We start from the raw sequence: 23,032 nt of genomic DNA on the forward strand, positions 1-23,032 counted from the left end.
TGTAGAACAGATGTGTAGTATGAACCCACTGATATAAAAATAAAATCATTGGATTAAGTACATACGTATGAATGTAAATGCCTTTTACAAAGGTCTGGAAGGCTACCATCAAATTGTTAATGGTGAACAGGAGTGGAAACAGGGCAGAGTTCTGAAATACGTTTCCTTTGTATCATTCAAACTATACAGTTTGAATTTCATTGTATTTAGAAAACATTCTGGAATACAAAAACAGCCAAAAAAATAATACAGCAATGCAAGTTAAATACTCAGTTAACAAGGGGGGAACTTCAGAGGGCACTTGGGTGGCTCAGTCAATTAAGCATCCAACTTCAGCTCAGGCCATGATCTCACAGTCTGTGAGTTCAAGCCCTGCGGTGGGCTCTGTGCTGACAGCTCTGAGCCTGGAGCCCGCTTTGGATTCTGTGTCCCTGCCCGCCAACCCCCCCCCCCCGCGCCTCCCCCACCTGTGTTCTGCCTCTTTCTCTCTCAAAAATAGATAAACATTAAAAAAATTAAAAAAAAAAAAACCCAGGGGACTCCAGCTTCTTCAGCTCTTGTTTCACAGTAAAAATGTATTCAGTTATTGCTTCTTCTATAAAAAGCAAATTTTTAAAAAAAGTAAAAGAAAAAAAATGATGTACTCCCAGGCTTCCCCTCTGACACGATTATACAAGTCTGTCATTGGCACGCTGTAACTCACAAGTGTGACTAGCGGCCAGGAAGACAGGAATGGTCTGGTAGAGTATGATTTGATTTCAAATCTGAGTGAAAGGAGCTAGGGATGTGGGGTGGTGAGGCTTTGCTGGTCTACTTCATGCTTCAGGCAACACTAGCTCAGGAACTGGGGTCTGGGTCTGCAGGTAAAGGTTGTCAGTAAAAGCCAAATATAAGGTGGTAGAGGAAGCACAGAGAGAGGAAATGAGGCAAGAGCTGGAAAGAAACTGAAAAGAAACCTGATTTTTTTCGCCTCACCATGAGGGACTCTCTGAAATACTTTTACAAAGAGCCTAAGAAAATTGATGAATTAACTTCTGTGTATGACTCATAGACCCCAGGGAGAAGGCTGGTTTATTTCTAGAACGACATTCCTGAGGACAAGGAGGCAGAGGTGGCAGACTCCACAGGGAACAAAGGGCTTCAGTCCAGCGTGTTGGTACCACATGGGGAGGTGTGGGGAGACTCAGATGACTTCATGTCATACTTAACGACTTATGCTGTGGCTGAAAAGGGACTCCAAATGCATTTCTCTTTGACTAGCATGAGTAAAACTCTGCCATCTTCCATAACAGTTCTGAGGATTCACTGGCTAAGTATTTCATTCATTCCATCAAGCAGTAATTTTTATTATGTACTACGTAGAAGATGAAATATTGTGCTAAGTACAAATATTATGATACTCTTTTCCTTTAAGGAATTTATAAAACTACATTATTTTTTTAAATATATGAAATTTATTGTCAAATTGGTTTCCATACAACACCCAGTGCTCATCCCAAAAGATGCCCTCTTCAATACCCATCACCCCCCCTCCCCCCCTCCCACCCCCCATCAGCCCTCAGTTTGTTCTCATTTTTTAAGAGTCTCTTATGCTTTGGCTCTCTCCCACTCTAACCTCTCTCTCTCTTTTTTTTTTTCCTTCCTCTCCTCCATGGGTTCCTGTTAAGTTTCTCAGGATCCACATAAGAGTGAAAACATAAAAAATCTACATTATTCTTGACCATTCCTCTTCACACTGTCATCTGTCACATAACGCTTTAGGTACTACAGTGATAAATATGAAGTCACTGCCTAAGAAATATTCCTCGTGAGTAAAGGGAAACTATCTTTTTAATAATGTGAATTTTATAGGGGTGCCTGGGTGGCTCAGTCGGTTAAGCATCCGACTTCAGCTCAAGTCATGATCTCACAGTTTGTGGGTTTGAGCCCCGCATCGGGCTCTGTGCTGACAGCTCAGAGCCCAGAGCCTGCTTCAGATTCTGTGTCTCCCTCTCTCTCTGCTACTCCACCACTCACACACACTCTCTGTCTCTCTCTGTCTAAAATATAAATAAACATTAAAAACTAAAAAAAAATAATGTGAATTTTATTTTGTCACAGGCAAAACAAGAAGTAATTTGATTTTTCTGAGCCTGAGGCCTGGACTTCAATTTGAGTAACAAGTATGCAAAGAACTGAATCCAGAACTTCAGTGAGGCAAAATCATTACTGAAGCATAAGAAGGCACATACAGAACTAAAGAAATGGAATTGAGCAAAGGATCTCAGAGAGTGGAGAGGAAAATATGGTTTCAAGTTAAAACAATGGAATTTTGCAGAAAAAAAATGTGTTTCTTTTCTTTTCCTCAGGGAAAAGGCAGAAGATTAGAAACTCCTACCATGGCAGTATAAGGAAACCACAGCAAAGTTATCTCCCATCAAACATCTGGAAATAGAAAAATAGAGGAGTCTTCTCAATTGTTAAACTATAGTATCAACACAGAGTGGTGAGGTCAGTGAAAAACAGTTACCTTAGGAAAAGAGAATGGCTTACTGACCAGAGCAAGATTTGGCTATAGCCTATGGGTGGGACTGGCTTATCCAAAGAACGAATGTGTCTATTAGGAGGGGAGAGGGTTGGCCAGAAATGGAGCACAGAGAAGGAGAGCAACAGGGGCATGCACAGGCAGCACCCATCCAAGTATGGCTAGGAGGAGAGGGCATGCTGGCTCAGTGACCTGTCCCAGTGGAAGGAAGTGTTTAAGTCTCTGCTGTTCTTGGTGTTATGGTGGTTATGGTTCTCTGTCTAAAATATTCTGGCTTATACTTTGGTCTTGAGCTTGGTAAGGTAAGTCTATCTCTGAGAGGATACTGACAAAATCAACTTTCTGATCTTGTAAAGCTGAAGAATGAAGCCTGAAACATGGTACCTTTATGAAGGAAAATGCCAGCCTTCCCTACAGACACCCCATCAGTGTTACTGAAGTTTTTTCCAACTTCCTAACTACAGATCCTTGGGAGAGCCACAGAGCGGACCTTCTTCCTTTGAAAAAATCCTCATGTAAGCTTCATATTTAAGCCCACAGTTTTGCAGGCTTAGAAAGGAGCCAGCAGCTTGTCAGGGCCAGTCACATTGTCCAAGCTAAAGACTAATGTGGAAACCAGAACACACTAGAGGGGAACTTCTTTTCCATTTTCTCTGTCACTGGTTCAGGCACTCCTTTCCTTACGTCTGGATCATAGTAGTGGCCTCTTAATTGTCCTATGAACTCCATTCCTTCCCTTCAAGTACTTCTTAGGTACTACTACCAGTTAATTTTTCTAAAACATGGTTTCATCAGTTCCCTCCTTTGCTAAAGAGCACATACTGCCTTCCTTGGTCATTTTCTTGATGCTCCTCACTTACCCTAAACCATTTGCTTCTACTTATTATTCCTCACATACCTCACCCTTCCCTTCTTCTGTGATGGCTCATATGGTTCCTCCCCATCCCTACCTGTTGAGATCCTATGTGCCCATTTCCCTAACCCCTAGCGCAGTAGTTAGCTTACAGCTGAAGTTTAGCAAATGCCTGCTGTGTTAAACAATTGCTCCCCTTCCTCAGCTCTCATTACTTTTTCCTGTAACTCTTCTGCTTCAACTAAATTAGTCTCCTTACCACATGACTTCCTTCCTTCCTTAGTGCTTTTATTACTCTGTCAATCCATGGCTTGCTCCTCCCCCAGAACTCAACTGGGAACTGACTCTGTCCCGGAAGTTATCCTTAATTATATTCTCCCTTATTTGGGTTTAATCAGCACCTCTTGGGTATCTGTGGGCTCCATTTGGGCAATACTAATTACATTTGCTAATTTGTTTCTTCTGAAGGGTTTTCTTCTCTTTCCGTGAGTTTATGAAAAGTAGTGGGATGTAATGTTAAGAGCAGGGTTTGAATTGCGACTTAAAAGTTGTTAGCTATGGGGGCACCTGGGTGGCTCAGTCGGTTAAGCGGTGACTTTGGCTCAGGTCATGATCTCGTGGTTTGTGAGTTCAAGCCCTGCATTGGGCTCTGTGCTGGCAGCTCATAGCCTGGAGCCTGCTTCAGATTCTGTGTCACTCTCTCTCTCTGACCCTTCCCTGCTCACGGTCTGTCTCTCAAAAAAATAAATAAACATTGAAAAAAAAAGTTGTTAGCTATGTGACTTTGGACAAAGTACAACCCATTTCATAGTTATAGTGAGGCAGAAGAAGTGAGATGATTATGTGTGAATGGCATGCACAGGTCCAAGAAATGGCATTTTCTCCCCACCACTAACATAGGTAAGAACACCAACATGCAGAACTGTGTTTCTCACAAACAATGAAATGTGCTAAACCTGGGGATGGGGAAGAGACTTCTCACTTCTCAGATGTTGAAGAGCAGCTCCCACCTTGACTGGCGAGCAGGGCACTGGGCACTGAATGAGACAGGTCCCACTGACAGTATGAAATAGGAAGGTTACAGGAGTAAGTGCGGCTCTGGGTGTTCGGGTGGTTAGGACAAGGGAGGAAGGACTGGTGCTTTGCAGCCAGCTGCAGGCAGCATTCACAGTCAGTGTTTGGACTTGCCCTGCCCTCCTGTGGCCACATGTAGTGATACCCTTTACTGAGCTCTTTGAAAGCTTTTCTGGAAGGGCCACAATAATACGAAAAACTAAGAAGGCCAAATCATTGAGAATAATGAGAATTTAGGTAATGCCTAAAGCAGTTCTTCTCAGAATTCAACCCTAAAACAGGGTTCCACAATGGAAATGTGTTTAAGGTGGGAGAATGTAACACTTTAACACACAAACAGATGTAGAATATTTAAAGTTGAGGCCCAGGAAAATGGTGATCCAGCTCAGTCCTGTAGACCCTCCCCAGGCCTATAGGACAGAATGGTTCCTTTTCAAATGGCCCTCATATGGCTTGTCCTTGGGCACGATAGGCATTAGTGGTTCTGGAAACCCCCTGAAATTGTATACAATTCCATCTGTACATGTATAGGTGTATTCTAATAGGGTGGAGGAGGGGGATAGGCCCTTAGCTTATATCAGATTCTCAACAGTGCTGTGACCCCAAAAAGGTCAAGAACCACTGCAAAAAACTATGGAATTGTGGGGGCGCCTGGGTGGCTCAGTTGGTTAAGCATTCAACTCTTGGTTTCGGCTCAGGTCATGATCTCACGGTTCATGAGTTTGAGCCCCATGTTGGGCTCTGTGCTGACAGCATGGAGCCGGCTTGGGATTCTCTCTCCCTCTCTCTCTGCTCTAACCCCACTCGCTCTGTCTCTCTCAAAAATAAATAAACAAACATGAAAAAAAAAAACAACTACAGAATTGTGATTTCTTAACCTCCCTGGGCCTGTTTGCAATTAGTGCTGTCTACCTTCTGAATACAAGGGTAGTACAGGATGTTAATAACTAGGGTAAGTAATCAGAGTGGACAAAGTTTGCTCAGGAACAACTATGCAGAGCCATCCAACCACTGTCTTTAAATCAACAATGACATGAGGATGATCTCCAACAGTTCACAATGTTGGGGGCAGTCTGGCTTGTCTTTGCGAACTCACGTGCCTCATTTGTGGAGGCGATCCTTGGACCCTGGGAGAAAGGAGAAGCTCCTTGACAGGAGGTGACAGGGCAGTGATGGCTACGGCGGTGCAGACTCTGCAGGGCAATGAGTGCAGGACTGACCAAGTGCTGACTATCTTCCCAGGGCTCCAATCTCCAAGAGAGGTAAAACATCACTAGAACTATAAGGAGGATAGAATTTATTTCCCAGAACTGTTCTCAGGGAAAGCAGTGATGACATTCATTCATTTATCCTTTCATTTATTTAATTCATCATTCCAATAATTATTTATTTAGTGCCTTCTAGGATCTGGGCACTAATTTTGTCAACAATGAAAGAGACAAAGTCTCTGCTTTCATTGCTTATATTCTAGTGGGAACAAACAAACAATAAACAAACAACACACAAATGATTGAAACAGAAAACAACAGATAATGATAGACGGTATGAAAAAAAATAAAGCATGATAAGGGTATGGTGTGTGTGTGTGTGAATATTTAGTTTGGCTGGACAGGTAAGTATTCTCTAAGAAGGTGACAGTTGAACAGAGAGAGACTTGAACCAAGTGAGAGTGAGTCTTGCTATCCCTGCTATTGGAGGAATAGCAAGAAGGCTAAAGCAGAATAAGGGAGAAAGTGAGGCCTGGCTGATAAGCTGCTGGGGTGAAGGATGAGGACTCCAGAGGCACATGCGCAGGTAACAAGAGGTAGGCACTACAGTAGCTTCTAAGAAGGGTATTTTCCATTATTGCGAGGCTTAGGTTTTGCTTAGGGAAATGTGCAAGATTGGGACACAGCACAGCCAGCACTTCTTTCCTTTCTCTTTCTCTTTGTAGCCTTTGGCTCCTAAACAATTGTTGAATTACTATTTTAGAAATATTTGTCTGCAGGTGTACAAAACTATTAGCTTGCATGGAATACCCACATGTCTCTGCTCAGCCATCCCACACAGGCTTTCCTGTTCTGTGGTGGTAGTGAGTGGTGGTGGAAGGAGAGGAAAGCAATCTGGGAATCCCAGGAGCAGAGCTCAAGCAGAGACCCCTCAGCCTGAAGTGGACATGCCTCTTTCCCAGCCTAGTTGGCTACCCAGGAAGTTCTATGGTAGACAGTCAAGCTGATATAGCCTGAGGTGGGCTAAAAAAAGACTCAACTAAAGAATAAAATCATCATGAAATGATTTACGGTGGATGTTCTACACTGTGAGTAATAAACTCAGGAACTACGGGCCTCCCTAGCTCTGAAATAGATCCCAACCTAATTTCAAAGTAAGCAGACGAATTAGGAAAAGAAAATGTTTCCAGAGCAATTACATTGACCGGGAGATTTTAGAATCTCTTTTTCTTAGGCTTATGTATTTGTAAGGGGGGCAGAAGGCTATGACTGATGGTGAGGACTGCCCCATGGGCACTGCACCCCTAATCCCCACACCTCTGGAGCCACAGGAACAACCCTGGTTACAAGAAGCTGATGGTATTCCCTGCTAGTCATCCTGTTTTGAGTCGTGTAAGGCACCCTGCTCTGGGCAGCCCAACCCCAGAGGAGATCCTGCAGATGCAGGAAAGGAGGGTCTGGGTTAGTGAAGGGTGTGTGTATGCCTGAGGGCACCAGATTCAGCACCTTATCCACCTCGGTACCCCCAGCACTAGCACAGTGTCTGGCATACAACAGGAGCTCAATAAATGCTGCGCTGCACAGGATAAACTAATTCTGGCCAGCCTGTTGCTTACTTTGTGATCTTAGACTAGTCTCTCATCACTCTAAGCTCAATTTCTCCATCTGTAAAGTGGGAATGATAGTAATACCTAGGCTTGGCATTCATTTGGATACAAAAAAAATGTTGATACCTGAAAGCACTCCGTAGACTTTAAGGCATCATGCAACTATAAGGGATGGAAGATTAAATGTTATTTCTTTATTTTGAGAGACAGTGTGCACACAAGCGGGGCAGCGGCAAAGGGGGAGAGAGAGAATCCCAAGAAGACTCCACCCTCAGCACGGAGCCCGACTCGGGGCTCAATCTCATAAGACTATGAGATCATGACTGTGAGATCATGACCTGAGCTGAAATCAAGAGTTGGCTGCTTAACTGACTGAGCCACCCAGCCGTCCCTAAGGTATGAAAGATTAGAAAACTGCCTTCTAGCTGTCTGCATGTGAACATTTTAGTCACTAAAATCCAGTACCCTTTCTTTCTCTTTCTTTCTTCCTTTTCTTTCTTTCTTTCTTTTTCTTTCTTTCTTTCTTTCTTTCTTTCTTTCTTTCTTTCTTTCTTGTGTGATATTTTTCTCTTCAATAAACTATACAAGTTGTAAGAAAACATATTTCATTTATGGGCCTTAATAGTTCTATTTTCATTTTACTAAAAAAAAAAAAAAATACAACCCACATGCAAAAGAGGTTGGTTGCTCCTGACTGAGATACCAAAGTCTAAAGCATAGTTTAACTTGGAAAATACTAGACTTAGACAGTATTTAAAGAGTCTTTTTTTCCTGCACAAACATATTTACATAGTCTATAAACAAAAAAGCCTTTAAGGTAAATTGCAACGCAAATCTGAAAACGTGACTAGGAGAAAGTGTTTTCATAGGCACTGTGGTGAGGGAGAACAGGAAAGCAGGTTATTTAAGAGGTTTGAATGGGGGCGCCTGGGTGGCTCAGTGGGTTGAGCGTCTGACTCTTGATATCGGCTCAGGTCATGATCCCACATGACCTCTCTCTCTTTCTCCCTCAGTCCCTCTCCTCTGCTCACACACACACTCTCTCTCTCCCTTTCTCTCTCTCTCTCAAATTAAAAAAAAAATAGAATAGTTAAAGAAAAGAGGTTTGAATGAAGAGGATGTGGGGCTGGGAAGGCACTAAATATATTAGCATGGCCCCAAGAACTAGCCCAAAGAGCTTTGCCTCTGTAATGCCCAATGGAGCCAAAGTAAGGATTTACTCTGAGGTGAAAACAAAAGTAAGAGGAACCAAGAAAGAATATAAAACTTACTGGAGAGCTTGGTAGAAGAAGAAACAGTTTTAAAAAGACACAGAGATCCATCTGGGTGCCTGGGTGGCTCAGTTGGTTAAGTGTCTGATTTTGGCCTAGGTCATGATTTTGCTGCTCACAAGTTCGAGCCCCGTGTCAGAGCCTGGAGCCTGTTTCAGATTCTGTGTCTCCCTCTCTCTCTCTGCCCCTCCCCCACTTGTGCTCTGTCTCTGTCTCTCTCTCAAAAAAAAATAAATATTAAAAAAATTTATATGCAAAAAAAGACACAGAGACCCAAAAAATCATAAAGCATATCTAGACAGACTGTGTGACAGCTTTGCGATCCTTCATATATGTATGGATTTTTGTGCTACTGGAAGTGTACATCTTCAGGGTATTGTATTTCTAGAAATGGGAGTGGTGAGTAAATGCACATGCCCCAAAACTGAATAATCCAATTATACAGTGGGCAGAAGACATGAATAGACATTTTTACAAAGAAGACATACACATGGCCAACAGACGCATGAAAAGATACTCGACATCACTTATCATCAGGGACATGCAAATCAAACGTACAATAAGATATCATCTCACACCTGTCAGAATGGCTAAAATCAACAACACAGGAAACAATAGGTGTTGTTGAGGATGTGGGGAAAGAGGAATCTTCATGCACCATTGGTAGAAATACAAACTGGTGCAGCAACTCTGGAGAGTTGCTCTCCAGAGCAATGGAGGTTTCTCAAAGAGTTAAAAATAGAACTAAACCCTATGATCCAGCAATTGTACTACTAGGTACTTATCCAAAGAATACAAAATACTAATTCAAAGGGATATGTTCACCCTGATGTTTATAGCATCATTATCTACAATAGCCAAGTTATGGATACAGTCCAAATGTCCATCAACTGATGAACAGGTAAAGATGGGCTATATATATAAAATGGAATATTACTCAAACATCAAAAAGAATGAAATCTTGCCATTTGCAATGATGTGGATGGAGCTAGACAGTATTATGCTAAGTGAAATAAATCAGTCAGAGAAAGACAAATACCATATGATTTCACTCATATGTGTAATTTAAGAAACAAAACAAACAAGCATAGGGTAAAAAAAGAGAGAGGCAAACCAAGAAACAGACTCTAAACTATAGAGAACAAACTGATGGTTACTGGAGAGGAGATGGGTGGGGGGATGGGTTAAATAGGTGATGAGGTTTAAGGAGTGCACTTGTGATGAGCAGCGGATGATGTATGAAGTGATGAGTCATTAAATTGTACACCTGAAACTAATATTACACTGTGTGTTAACTAACTGGAATTTAAATAAAAACTTAAAAAGAGACTAAAATTTTAAAAATTTCAATAAATGAATCCACAGCAACAAAAAAATGCAAACAAACAAAAGGTAAATGCACATATCATTTTGTTAGATATTGCCAAATACCTCTCCAAAAGGGTTGTGCCACTGTGCATTCTACCAGCAATGTATGGATGGGTAGCCTCACCAACAGAATGTGTTCTCATACTTTTTTTAAACAGGTGGGAAGTAGTATGTCAGTGTGATCTTAATTTTCATTTTTGTAACTATGAGTGATGTTGAAAATATTTTCATATGTTTAAGGGCCATTTTAAAATATCTTTTGAATTATCTGCTCATGTCTTTTGTCCATTTTTTCTGTAGGGTTTTTGTCTTTTTTTTCCCCTAAGTTTTTAAGTGTTCTTTTTATATTAGAGATATTAGTTCTTCCTCTCTACACCCCCGCCCCCCCGCCCCCCCCCCCCCCCACGATTCAAATTGCAAATACTTTGACCTAGTTTTTAAGTTGTCTTTTGACTTTGCTTCTGGTGGCTTTTGCCATGCCATATTTTTATTTTGCTATATTTTTGTTTTTATACAGTTAATTTTTATGTAGTTAAAAAAAACTATACCTGGATTTTGAGTCATAGGTAGAGAAACTTTCTCTATTCTAAGATTATAAAGGAATATATCAGTGTTTCCTTTTACTACTCTTTAAATATCATTCTTTACATTTAGGTCCCTGGTCCACTTGGAATACTTTCTAGATGGTTAGCCAGTTGCCCCAGCACCACTTCTGGAACAAGTCCATTTTTGCTCTTGTAATTTGAGAGGCTACCTTTATCTTATACTATATTTACATCTGTACTTGGGTCTATTTCTGTCCCCAATCAATCCTTGTAGTATGCTAACTAATGCTCCAGTGCTAGGTATATGATGGGGCCAATTTCAGGTGGGGAAGTGGCCAGATTGTCCAAGGCTGGGTGGAAATAAGAAAGGTCATTTGCCAAGTAAAGCTGGAGTAGTATGTGCATCTGTAGGTGCTAAAGGATGAGAAGGAGAAAGGAGGTGGAGAGATGAGTTGGGATTTAATCAGAAGAACTTCTTTTAAGTTATAGTCTCATAAAGACAGAGAGAAATGATGGAGCACTTGAGCTTACTGAAGTAAATGGAAGATAGAAGAGGAGGTAAAAAGAAAGAACCAAACTGATCAACAGTGAATAGGGACTTCCCGACTGGTTGGGTTCTAATACCTTACAAACTGATTTTCCTCTAAATAACAGCTATAAACTCTAGATATAGATTATATACACACACATTTTTATATACACATATATATACGTGTGTGTGTGTGTGTGTGTGTAGTAAAAAACTAACAGCTGAGGGCTGTGGAGATTGAACAAAAGCGTATTTCAGAGAGGAATTGAAACTTGGGAGTAAGTGACCAGCAAAGAATGGGTTCCCCTGAGGGTGACCTCAGTGTTACCTTAGCATAGTAGCTAAAACCTTAATAGAAAGGCCTCTGTCTTTCACTGGCCTTACCAGGGGAAGGAGCCTGGGGCAAACAGAGACTCCAGAAAGTGAGGAAAAATCCAAGAAAGGAGGGAGCCAGAGAACCCAAAATTGTGTGTTTAAAACTCAGTCCAGGCATCTTGCTGACCCTTGCACTACACATGTATGGGGCAAACTGAAAGCAGCTCATAGTTTAGTGTTAATGCAAATGATATCTGAGTCCCTGACTACTGCAAGCCATGACAGATTACAGTTTGAATCTAACAAAGTTAATTATCTACCAAAACAATTACTTTTCAGAGTTATATAGTAGAATCCAGAGTCCCTATAACAACATTCACAAAATACAAACCAAATGTTTTTGGCATACGAAGAGTCAGAAAATGTGACCCAGTTTCAAAGGAAAATACAATCAACAGAAGCAAACACTGAGATGAGAAAGCTATCAGATTTATCAAAGACTTTAAAGCAGCATAATTATATAATTATATAATAAATTATAATTATGCTAAATGAGTGGAAAATATGTTCATAATAAATGCAAAGATAGGAAATATCAACAGGGAAATAGAAAATATAAAAAAGAATAATATAAAAATTTTAGAACTGAAAAATACAATATTGAATAAAAAAAATTCACTGCATGGGCTTAAAAGCAGAGTGGAGATAAGAGATGAGAGGCCGTGAATTTAAAGATAGGTCAATGGAGATAATCTGAAAAAGAGAAAGAAAAAAGTTTGAACAAAACAAAACCAACCACAGAGGCTTGGAAAACTGTAAAGCAATTTTAAAATGTTTAACACGTGGGTAATTGGAGTCCCAGAAAAAGAGACAAAGGGGAATGAGATGGTAAATATACCTGAAGAGATGATGGCAGAAAATTTCCCACATTGAGTCAAGGATATAAATTTATATATAGGTTGTGATACTGTAACTTATAATAAGAAAGATATATTTGGTCTTTGTCCTGTTTCTGGCACAGAGCTCCTAAACTCTTTGGAATTTCCTAAGTGATGACAGCAATAAAGGTATCTTTTGTTGTATTAATGAGGCAACTTTTGGAAAGCACCTAAGGATGGGGTCCAGTTGCCAGAGGAGTCAATCATGTGATTAAGCGGTTGGAACTTTCAGTTCCACATAGTGGCCTCTGGGGAGGGGAAAGGGACCTGGAAGTTGAATCAATTACCAATGACCAATGATTTAATCACTTGTGCCTATACAATGAATTCCCCATAAAACCCCCTAAAAGGACATGGTTCAGAGAGCTTCTGGGTTAATGAACACGAGGAGATTTGGGGAGAGTGGGGTACTGGGAGAGGGCATGGAAGCTCTGATTCTCTTTTCACACAGTTTGTTCTATGCATTTCTTTTATTGGGCTGTTCCTGAGTTCTACCCTTTTATAATAAAATGGTAATCTAGTAAGTAAAATGTTTCTCTGAGTTCTATGAGCCACTCTAGCAAATTAATCAAATCCAAGGAGGTGGTCATTGGAACCTCTGATTTATAGCTGATCAGTCAGAAGCATAGGTGACAACCTGGACTTGTAAGTGGTATCTGGTGTGTGCATGTGCATGTGTGCACATGTGTGCAGGTGCGAAATTATTGTGGGACAGAGCCCTTAATTTGTGGATCTGATGCTATCTCTGGATAGTGCTAGAGTTGAGTTAAGCTGTAGGACATCCAGCTGGTGTAGGAGAACTGCTTTTGTGGAAAATTGCCCCCACACATTGGAATTGGGCACAGAATGACTATAGATTCAAGCAGCTCAGTGAACCCTAAATAAGAAATCTGTGCCTGGTCACATCATTGTAAAACAAACATAAAGAGAAAATTCTTGAAAGCTGCCAGATAAATGATCCTTTCTATACAGAGGAAGGTGATTTAATGACTGAGACTTTTAATCAGAAACCAGGGAAGGCCAAAAGACAGTGGAACGACATTTTTAACGTGCTGAAAGAAAAAATAACCTGTCAACCCATAATTCTATATACAAGAAAATACTCTTAAAGAATAAAGGTGAAATATGCACTTTCAGATAAATAACAAACTAAGAGAATGTGTCACCATCAGAACTAGCTACAAGAAATATTAAAATTCTTTGACCTTTAGGACATGATATCCAAAGGAAACTTGGATCTTCAGGAATGAATGAAGAACACTGGAAAAGGTAACATAAAAGACTTTTTTCTCTTCGGTTCTTTAGAATACACATGATTGTTTAAAGCAAAATTTATGATACTGTCTTGTGTAATTTATAATGTATACGTAACACACATGACAACTACAACATAAAAGACAGTGTCTGTGTGTCTATATAGTTGCAAGGTTTCTATATTTTACATGAAATGGTACTATATTAATTCTAAGCAGGCTGCAGAAAAGTTAAAAAATATCCTTTAATCCCTGTAAGATTTCTACATTTTATGTAAAGTATCACAATTATTTTATTTTATTATTAAAATTTTTTTAACGTTTTATTTATTTTTGAGGGGGAGAGAGAGCATGAACAGGGGAGGGACAGAGAGAGGGAGACACAGCATCTGAAGACAGGCTTCAGGCTCTGAGCTAGCTGTCAGCATAGAGCCCAACGTGGGGCTCGAACTCACAAACCATGAGATCATGACCTGAGCTGAAGTCAGACACTTAACCAATTGAGCCACCCAGGTGCCCCTATTTTATTATTTTTTTAAGTGACCTCTACACCCAGCATGGGACTCAAACTCACAACCCTGAGATCAAGAGTCACATGCTCCACTGCCTGAGCCAGTCAGGCACCCCTAAAGTATTGTAATCTTGAGGCTTCTATGTTTTACATGAAATGGTAGTATATTGACTCTGAGTAGACTGTGACAAGTTAAGGACATATAATCCCTAGAGCAGCCACTAAAAAGTAATGCACGGAAGGATAGTTAAATGACAACAGATAAAATAGAATTCTAAAAGTAATAATCTACACTTGATCTTAGCCAAAAGGCTGAGAAGCGATCTAAAAGTAATAATCTAAAAAAAGCGGGAAAGCAGGGGAAAGGTGAAGAAAACCCCGAGAAGACAAACAAAAAATAAAACAGTATACCTAAATGCAACCATATCAATACTTAGGGTAAATGTTAATGGAGTATATAGTCCAAATAAAAGGCCGAGATTAGCAGAATGGATAAAAAGCAAAACCCAATTACATACTGTCTATAAGAGATAAACTTTAAGTATAGAGACACAAATGGGTTGAAACAAATGGATGAAAAAAGATGAACCATAAGCACAGTAAGACCTAAGAAAAATAAAAACATATCCATATAAAGATTTGTTTATGGATATTTGCAACAGCTTTAGTCCCAACAGTCAAAAACTGAAACAGCAAAAATGCCCATTACCAGGTGAATGGTTAAACAAAATGCGGCATATTTGTACAATATACTACTAGTCAGCAATAAAAAGAAACTACTGGTATAAACAACAACATGGATTAGTCTCAAAATCTGAAAGAAAGAAGTCAGACATAAAAGTATGTACCCTATGATTCTATTTGTATAGAATGCAAACTAATCTATAGACAAAAAGCACATCAGTGGTATATTCTACGGAAATGAGGGAGGAAAGGAGTGTAAAGGGGCATAAGGAATCTTTTAGGCATGATAGATATGTTCTGTATTTCAATTGGGGTGATGATTTGTGGGCTTATACAACTGTCAAAACTCACTGAATTGTACACTTTGAATGGATGCAATGTACAATGTGTAAGTTATTCCTTTATGAACTTGGTGAGGAAAATTTTTTTAAATCTTTATTTTCAAACAACTTTAGATTTTCTGAACTCTAAAAAAAATTATTTAATTCAATTTAAAAAAAGGGAAGAACTGACATTTTCTGAGACCATGGCTCCCATTAATGAAATAAGCAGATGTCTCTCTGTGTTAAAAATCTTTAGGTAATAAATACAATAATGGTTCTAATTTAGTCTTAACACACAGGGAAATGACTTTAATGTGGTTATCAAAGACAGACTCGATGAAGAGCTGCATTTTCTGGCCCATTTTCCAAGATGCTGAAAGGGGAAAACAATCCATATGTGGAGTTTGATAACTGCACTGAAGCACGAAGCATAAGATAGGCTTTTTTTGTTTTTACTTTTTTTCTGGAATCCTTTAGGTAGCAATGAATCTTTATCTTCTGTTTGGGTTGTTAACATTTGGTGTTTCCTGAGAACACATATGGATAAAATACCTTTCCAAAAGAGCTGACATTGATCCCTAGCAAAGTCTAGACGAAATATTAACCAGATGGTTTGTGAGCATTTAGAAAGAGAACCTGATATCCTCGTGTACAAGGCTGAGAAATACAGGCTGGCTGACAGCATCATTAGGTTGATTTGTAACTGACTGAAAGACTAACATACCCAAGCGAGTGCACTGCTGTCAATCTGGACAGATGCCTTCTTGATGCCAAAGAGCATTGATCATACTAACCATTTTAATTTTGGCATATTTATTACTTAGCCATTCTTTAGAAAGCTATTATAAGATTTTTACTATATGCAAATGAACATATGCAACACATATTTAAGCTACAAGCGTAACGGCACAAGGAATACTCATGAATCCTTGTTCTACTTAAGATGTAGAACATCAACACTACTACCAAGATATCTGCATGCTTTTTTCTGATCTCCTCCAAGGGACACCTTGCCACACTGAATTTTGTTTATCATTCCTTTCCTTTTAAAAGTACTTTTATTGTTTTAAACAAATACTTTATTACTTAATTTTGATTGAGCTTTATAAAGAGGTATCATATATCTTTGTTATCTGTTTTCTCAATATTGAGAAGATTCATCCACATTGTATGTAGCTGTGGTTCATTCATTTTCATAACTGTATGATATTCCATTTTGTGAATATACCTTGTAATATTTATTCATTCCTCATTCAACGGACATTTGAGTGGCTTCTAATTTGGGGGCTTTTTGAATAATGTCAATATTCACATTCCTGTATGTGTACAAATGGTACACATTTGTAGAAATTTTTGGAGATATTCTTCTAGGAACAGAATTGCTGGATTATAGGATATTGTGAATGTTACTTTACAACAGAATGACAAGCTGTGTACCAATTTACACTCTATCAGTGTATGAGAGTTTCTACTGCTCTGCTATTGTCAACACTATAGTGAGACTTCTTAATTTTTTGCAAACTAGTGAGCATAAAATGGTATATCATTTCAATTTGTATTTTGCTGCTTACTAATGAGGGTAAGACATTTTTTTATGTTAATTTGCCACCAACTTTTTCTTCTCTGTGAAATGCCTGTTCAGATCTTTTGCTCATTTCAAATATGGATTTTTTTTTTTTAAAGTTCTTTATTTTGTGGCGTCTGGGTAGCTCAGTCACTTAAGCTCTGACTTCAGCTCAGGTCATGATCTCACAGCTTTGTGGGTTTGAGATCTGCACCATACTCTGTGGTAACAGCTCAGAGCCTGGAACCTGCTTCTGATGCAGTGTCTCTGTCTCTCTCTGCCCCTCCCCTGCTAGCATTCTTTCTCTCTCTCTCAAAAATAAATAAACATTAAAAAAATAGTTTAAGAAGTTCTTTGTTCTGTATACCAACTCTTTATTTGTCATATGAGTTAGAAATATAATTATAATTTATCTTATCACTTAATACATGGTGTCTTTTGAGACTGGGGGGTGTTTTCTTGTTTCTTTTCCCCTCTCTCCCTCCCTCACTCTGCTCCTCCTTCCTCCTTTTTTTCCTTCCTTCTTTCACTTCTTGAAGAGTTTGTGTAAGATTTGACTGATCTGTTCCTTGAAAGCTTGATATAACTTAACTGTAAAGCTATCTAAATTGGTACATTATGGAAACCATTCCGATTTTTTATTTGTGAGTCAAATTTGTTACCTTTTTAGGAATGTGTCCATTTTTGTGTAAATGTTTGAATTCATAGTTCTATCTCCATTTATGTTCTTTTCTGAATCCTAACATAGTTTCTTGTGCCTCTTTCCTTCTTTCTCTTTTTCCTTTATTAGTTTCACCAGAGGATTCTCTGTTTATCAGTTTTTTCAAAGAGCCAACTTTTGAATTGTTGATTATTTCCATTGCTCTTTTCAACTAAGGCAGTAAAGAGAATGGTTTAAGTATGCGAGATTTGGAGTTGAACTGCTTAGACTTGAATCCCTGCTCTATCTCTTAACTAAGAAACCTAGGGAAAGTTAATCTGTACAAGAAACTGTCTTAGTTTCTTCATTTATATCCATGAGGATTAATAAGATAATATGTGGAAACTATTTAGAACAGAAAGTATTTGGACAGTAAGTGCTTAATAAAATGTTGCTATTATTATGATCAAAAAGCAGAAGTTAGAGATCCATAAACAGAGTTAGGTTAAGAGAATGTGGCTTTTAGTTCATGTATCTTTTCCTTGAGGCTCAGAACTTACTTAAAAATGAGACAAGCTAGTAGCATTATTTCCTCCATTGACGGCTGTTTTATGGGATTATCTTTGGCTGTTGGAATTGGTAGGCTTTCTTAGACCCTAAATTTATGATCAAGATCCAGTATGAGGGATCTGCTCTAATGGGCAGGGTTGGCTTATATGCAAAGAGGGCATGTAAAGATAAAAAAAAGTCTGCTAGCTTCCCCTGTGAGAGGTATACCTCCTCATATCTCTATTTCATAAGTCAACACTTCTTAGTCCTCTTTTGAGAGCAAAAGAGGAACAAAATGGATAAACAGAAAAGAAAGGCAACAAAAACTGTTGGAAGTGTTTTATGATATTTTTTTACATACAAACAAAACACCACATACATGAATTGTAACAATGTAACCTAGGGGCACCTGGCTGGCTTAGTCAGCAAAGCATGTGACTCTTTACCTCAGGGCCCTGAGTTTAAGCCCCACACTGGGCTGGGCCCTGGAACCTACTTAAAAAAAAAAACAAACACAAAAAAACCAATTACTGAGAAATAATGTGCAAAAATAAAATCAGTGTAATGAGGTAGTGGGATTATGAATGGTTTTAAATTTAAAAATTATTTTATGATCATGTCTTCTTTTTCAATAAAATTTTTAGAGCTTGAAATATTCTCAGTAAAAAGGCATATACAAAAAGTTTCTATTACTACTATTAACATCAACAGATAATATTTATTTACTGCTCACATGTGCCAGGCACTGTTCTATGTGCTTTACATACAAGGTGTATTTAATCCTCATATAAACCCTATGAGGCAGTTATTCTTATTAGCCCTATTTTGTAAATGAAAAAATTGTGGAATAAAAAGTTTAAATAACTTGTTGAAGTCACACAGTTCTTCAGTAAAATGTAAAAATCCAATTGGATAGTTAAATAAATAGTGATGAATTTATATAGTAAAATGCCTCACAGCTATTAAAAAGAAATGTGTTAGATCTCTATGTGCCAATATGGAGAAAATTACTGGATAATTAGAGAAATGAAAAAATAAAAATGCAGACAGAATATAGGTACATTTTTAGGAAAGTATTAATAACAATAATAATGTTACATATATGTCCATGTCCATATGTGTAAGGACAATGATTCAGCAGAATGTGCCCTACATAGCTGATGGTGGTTATCTCTGGAGAGAGCAGAATTTTGGGTCATTCTGAACCATCTATATCATACTCCCGCAATGTTTAAATTTGTACAACTTGTAATAAAAAAAATGTTAAAATGACCAGATAAAGCTACCACAAAGAGAGCTGGGCTGGATCTTCAGCTACATTTTAAAACAAAGAAAAAATGAACAAGTTAGACCAAGCAAGAAGAGCCGAAAGGAATTACCACTTATGTGGCTGCAAGAAAATATATAATAGGCTCTATAGTCTGAACGTTAAAAGAACACCTTAACTGATACAAATGTGATTTAATCTTTTCCTTTTAGATTTTATTAAAAACCATTCTAAAATGTGTATCTAGGGGCGCCTAGGCGGCTCAGTCGGTTAAGTGTCCGACTTTGGCCCAAGTCATGATCTCGCTGTGCTGACAGCTCAGAGCCTGGAGCCTGCTTTGGATTCTGTGTCTCCTTCTCTCTGCCCCTCCCCCATTCCTGTGTTGTCTCTCTCTCAAAACTGAATAAACATTAAAAAAATTTTTTAATAAAGTTTTAAAATGTGAGTCTACTTTCTTCATTTCCTTTTTTTAACGTTTATTCAGTTTTGAGAGAGAGAGCAAGAGAGAGAGAGCGCAAGTGAGCACGAGCTGGGGAGGGGTAGAGAGAGAGGGGAACAGAGGATCTGAAGCAAGTTCCATGCTGATAGCAGAGCCCAATGTGGGGCTCGAACTCATGGATCATGAGACCATGACCTGAACCGAAGTCGGACACTAGACCAACTGAGCCACCCAGACACCCCTACTTTCTTAATCTCTAAATTCATTGTTATTTTGATGATTCTGGACCTTGCAGTCTCTGAGTCATCTTTACAATTAGTTTTCACTGTGCAGGACTGCATTAAAGGAGGCAGAATTTAGACCAATTGAAGGACATATTCTCATAGTTACTTTTTTTTTTTTTTTTTAACGTTTATTTACTTGAGAGACAGAGCATGAATGGGGTAGGGTCAGAGAGAGAGGGAGACACAGAATCGGAAGCAGGCTCTAGGCTCTGAGCCATCAGCCCAGAGCCCGACGTGGGGCTCGATCTCACGGACCGCAAGATCATGACCTGAGCTGAAGTCGGACGCCCAACCGACTGAGCCACCCAGGCGCCCCCTCATAGTTACTTTTTAAACAAATCTGCAATATCAACATTTCTCTGTAACCTGTCTCCTTCTCTAAAAGTGGAGTATAGACACTTTTTATTTAATTGATGATCATCGTTACCAGAGTTAAAAAAATATATATAAACAGACTTAAGAAGTATTTTAATTAATTCATGATATTCATGGGCTACAAAGGGAACCTATGAGTGTTTAAGATATGAACCTAACTATTTGAGTTGATGTCAGAGAGGGTGACTATCACCTGTCCCAAATCATTTTTCCCCCAATCATTCACTTATTTTTTCAGGAAACATTTATTGAGGATCTTCTATGTGCCAGGCAGAATGATACATGGTGATATAAAGATGCATTAGACACAGTCTTATCCTCAGGTACCTTACAGTCCACTTGGGACCTGGCCATTAAAAACAAATCTCAGAAATATTAAACCACCCATGTGCAATAATTTTCAAAAATATTAACAAGACTAGCTAACTTTTACTGAACATTTATTATACATTAAGTAATTAATACACATGATCTCATTTAATCCCCAGAACTACTGCATAGGGCAGGATTAATAACTAAGGCTTAGACACTAAGTACCTTGCCCAAAGTTGCATAGCTAGTGAGTGACAGAACTGTAATTAAGACTCAGGCAACCTTATTCCAGAGCATTCATCCTTTTGAGAATAAGAGAAGTTGCTTTTGCTAATCCCTCCATAAGGACACCAAGATGAGATAAACATCAATGGAATAAAAAGAATTAATTATGAGGAAAGTAGAGGCACACTGGGAAGATTTCAAACTATGAACCGTACATACACTTAACCCATGAAGAGGAATTACAAGTAATTTATGGAATGATGTATTATTTATAAGCAAATAGGAAGTTACTGGAAGAATCATCAGCAGTGACACAAAGCAGAAAGCGTCTTTCCTAAATGTAAAAGCCCTTCTATACAGCTCTGCTCCCTAACTATTCTAAATAAAGGCACCATGTAGAGAGTACTCTGAGCTCTGTGCCACTAGAGATACAGTAAATTCTTTCTGGATACAGTCACTGAAGAGAGAAGAGGACATAGTCCATGCCTGATATCCATGGCCAAAGAGAAAGAAAAAGAGCTTCTCTCTCAGATGCAGCTTCCTGGTGGCCTAAGGAACTATGATGGCCTGACTTGGGTCATGGTCCTCTCTGAGACCAGGAAGGTAGAGGTGTTACTAGAGAATGGGGATTCAGCGGATGCTCAGCAGACCAAGAACCATCTCCACAGGTATCACTGTCATCAATTCATTCAACAAATACCTCCTATAATCTAGGATATGTTACACACCGGGACATAGAAAGGAGTAAGACAAATTCCTAATCCCAGGGCAATTATAGTTTAATGCAAAAAGAAAAGATATGAGGTAGTTTACAGATTAGATGAGAAAACACAATTATCACACAGTAAAACAATGGTGAACAATTCTCCATGGCATATAATTAAGAGCTAAATCATTTGGTACAGACCACAAATGATGTCACTGTTCCAAGGAGTAATATCAGTACTATATTACTGATATAGTAATCAGTAGCATGAAGTAGGACTTAAGGGAGGGGGAGGATTTGGCTGGAAGAGATTAAGGGAGGGAACTCAGGAGAGAAGAGGGAATTCAAAGGAAAAGACTACTATAAGTGGAGAGATGGAGAGGGAAACACATTCAGTGAGGAGACTGGCTTGAGAAAAGCAGAGCGTGCCAAGTAGGTGAGAGTTCGTAAACCACACAGCTAAGGCTGGTACCCTCCCTCCTGGACCAGAACAATGTCAATGGCCTCATGATGCTGGAAGGATCCACATGTGTCAGGATTTGAGGGGAAACACACCCTTAGTTACTAACTCTTTGACCTAATTAGCGGGTTATCCAAGTGTGACCAGGAAGAGATCAATGGTGTCAAAACAGTGGGCTCCTCCCATGTGCACAACCTTGGAGAAGGCCAAGGGCCAGAAAGGGCCACTGACGGGTGAACAATAACTTGCGTATTGGTTAAATTAAAACCGGTTAAGAACCTCTTAAACTCCATAATTTGGGAATCTCTACTTGACTTTCTGACTAAAATTTTTTCATAAATTTCTGTTGTTTTAGAATGAAATCTAAATGTCTTCAAATGGCATATATGGCTTTTCTTGATCTAATCCTTGCCTACCTTTACAGACTCACTCTTGCCTCTGCCTGACAGGCTCTAGTCATAGGGAACCATGGGCACTTCCCTGAAAATTGATTTACCTTGCTTTCTCATGCCCCCAGGTCTCCTTTTTGAGTGCCCTTTTCCTTCTTCCTCTGCATGACTAATTTCTACATGTCCTTTAACACTCAGTTTGAATATTTTCTGTTCTGGGAAGTTTAGAATTATTAGTGATTTATGTAGGATTTATTGGCAGGGGCCTGGGCACCAGAGGTTGCTGGGTCAGCTGGCAGGCTGGGGACACCAGGATTGGGAAGCTGGCAACTAAGAACCCTATCATGGGGAGGTGGGAAGGATGCAGGAGGCAGGGTGTGTGTGAGCTGAGACTCTAATCCCCTGGCACATCCTCCATTGTTCTATCAAACTTAACTTATAAAATATAAATCCAAAGATAAAATTATGAAGAAATTCAAGAGAGCAACCAAAGAGCATTAAATCCTAAGCATAGGGTCTTTCTGAATGCACGGCCCTGTGTGACTGTGTGCTCATAAACCTATGAAGCCAGCCCTGTGTATAAATCTGTTCATTCAGCATTGGTTATAATAGCAAAGTGTAACAAACCAAATTGTTTGTTAATAAGTGATTAAACAAACTATGGTCCAACCACACAAAAAAAATCATGCAGCCAGTAAAAAATAAGACAGATCTACAGATACTAACACAGATAGCTGTCCAACACACAAAGAAGGTTATAGAATATTACATATAGCGTGATCCCATTAGAATAGTAAATACATACTTAATATATATTTA

General features: G+C 39.1%; 1 protein-coding gene across 5 annotated transcripts in view; it reads right to left on the minus strand.

Moving 5' to 3' along the window:
- Positions 1 to 23,032, minus strand: part of LOC102969952 (meiosis 1 associated protein) — a 70,166-nt gene that overhangs the window by 23,133 nt on the left and 24,001 nt on the right. The window lies entirely within an intron of this gene.

This window comes from Panthera tigris, chromosome A3 (assembly GCF_018350195.1).
Source record: "Panthera tigris isolate Pti1 chromosome A3, P.tigris_Pti1_mat1.1, whole genome shotgun sequence".
Lineage (NCBI taxonomy): Eukaryota > Metazoa > Chordata > Mammalia > Carnivora > Felidae > Panthera > Panthera tigris.